The following is a 2,075-nucleotide window of genomic DNA, read 5'->3' on the forward strand; positions in this document are numbered from 1 at the left end:
GTGTCATCGTTCAACAGCTGCACTTCAGAGTACTCTGCTTCTTCTTTAGCCTGGAAGAAAACAAGGAGAAAAGTTTTATTTTGTTAATTTACACTTTAAAATGTTTCTACAGGCAGAATTTAGGATAGCTGAATAATTAATTAGTTATTATTCACAAACGCTTTCCATCTTTTCTGACTGAGTTTGATCTGTTTTGCATAGAAGAATTAGCAAGAGTTTCAGTCACTCCATGTGCAGAGCTTGTAAAGAAAGATCTGATAAAAAAATATTTATTAGAAACACATCAATACATCAAATAATTTAAAATGCTTTTAGAGGAAATTAAAAATTAAATCTGTATCAAATAAAATGATCACAAACATATTGTACTTCTACCACAAGAGAGTAAAACCAAATTTTTATAACGTATAAGAAACTAAATGGCAAATCTTTTCATTTAACTTGCAAATGCATCCAATCATAATCATATTGTAGGACATTGGAATGGCTTCCCATATTCTATAAGTCAGTAAATGCAAAAGAGGAAAAGCCTGATAATCAAAAAAGTTTATCATTATATTAATAAAACTAATGAAAGTTACCTTGTTTACAGGATTTTGAGCAAAATATTAAATGTTTTACCATGAAACATAAAACGAAACACTCAGAGCTCAGACGTCCCCCGCCTCTGCGATAGTGAAAAAACTATACTTTGTATTTTTAGCTCAAACTGAATGACAAAAATTAAGAAAACAATATTATTATTACTGTCCTTCCACTTACTCGGCACTGCGGTTCGCTGGCCAGGCTGTATATTGCGTTGCTTTCAGCTGCGTTTGGTTTGTTGGGTTGGACAGAAACGTAAACTGAAGATATTTCCCCAGCAGGAGGTTTGTTCTCTCTGCCATCCTCTCTGATCTCCTCATAAACGGTGTTGATCTGCAGAACCAAGAGTTTAAATTGGATGAAGCAGCAGGTTTACAAACTGACTGCTGTAGGATTAGAAAGACGCTGCCCTGACTTACCGTTAAGTCAGGGGGATTTGTGTCTACTGGACGACCTGAAAAACAAAACAAGGAATTATCTGATTTAAAACAATATTACAAAACTGTTAGTTAGCAGAGATTCCCTTTTTGATTTAGATCTGAACTTTGACTGGACCATTCTAACAGAAGAATATTTCTTTGAGCTAACATCTGCGACTTCCTGCAACTTTTGAATACATCTCTGCTCCAACATATTCAGGGAGGCTGAATTATCTCCTTACATGTCAACAAGTTCTGCAGAGGCCTGGCAGATTAATGTTTTCACACCACAGAGTCAAAATGATGAAGTTACAGATAAGTGTAATTATGGTCTGCTTCAAGTTTGGCAATATCCTCTGAAACTTTATGTGAGCAGAACTATGCATAAAAAGCTTTGCCTTCATGTAACACTGTACAACATAGCAATTTTTTCAAGATCATTTTTTATACTTATTGACTTCATGCAGATTTTATAATCTAAGGGTGCATTCACACTGCAGCCTGAAGTGGCCCAATTCCAATTTTTGGCAATTCCAATGTTTTTGCCAGGGCCGTTCACACTCCCAATAAATGCAACCCGTATGTGTTCTGCAGTGTAAACGGGCAAACGACGTGAAAGTGTCCCGCATGGGCAGTAGAGGGCGCAATAGCGTCAGCGTTCTAAGTGTTCTACATTCGAAAAAGAATGCGACCTGTGCTGTTCAGACTGCCATGAAAAGATTGGATACAGGTCGCATTATGTCAAAAACAAAATCGGAATTGGGTCACTTCAGGCTGCAGTGTGAACGCACCCTATGAGCATGTAAAAGACAAAGGAACTTTAGTAAAATCACCATAAATGGAGGCATAGTTACATTCTGTTGGTAAATTACATTTTGGGGAAATAAGGGTGCGTTCACACTGCAGCCTGAATTGCCCTGGCAATTCCGATTTTTTTTTTTTTTCACACTGCCACTAAATGCGACCTGCATGTGTTCTGAAGTGTAAACGGGCAAACGACCTGAAAGTGTCCCGCATGCGCAGTAGAGGGCGCAATAGCGTCAGCGTTCTCAGTGTTCTGCCAACTGCCAT

At 37.8% G+C, this 2,075-nt stretch overlaps 1 long non-coding RNA gene across 1 annotated transcript; it reads right to left on the bottom strand.

Annotated features, from left to right (window-relative positions):
- LOC103132906 (uncharacterized) lies at nucleotides 1-1,123 on the bottom strand. The gene is made up of 3 exons (XR_475661.2): nucleotides 1,005-1,123; nucleotides 763-918; nucleotides 1-50 (listed from the first exon to the last, which is right to left on the bottom strand). It is a non-coding gene; the product is annotated as an uncharacterized LOC103132906 (long non-coding RNA).
- Between the last annotated feature and the right edge of the window lie 952 nt (nucleotides 1,124-2,075).

The sequence above is a fragment of the Poecilia formosa genome, unplaced genomic scaffold (genome assembly GCF_000485575.1).
Source record: "Poecilia formosa unplaced genomic scaffold, Poecilia_formosa-5.1.2 Scaffold1501, whole genome shotgun sequence".
Taxonomy (NCBI): Eukaryota; Metazoa; Chordata; class Actinopteri; order Cyprinodontiformes; family Poeciliidae; genus Poecilia; species Poecilia formosa.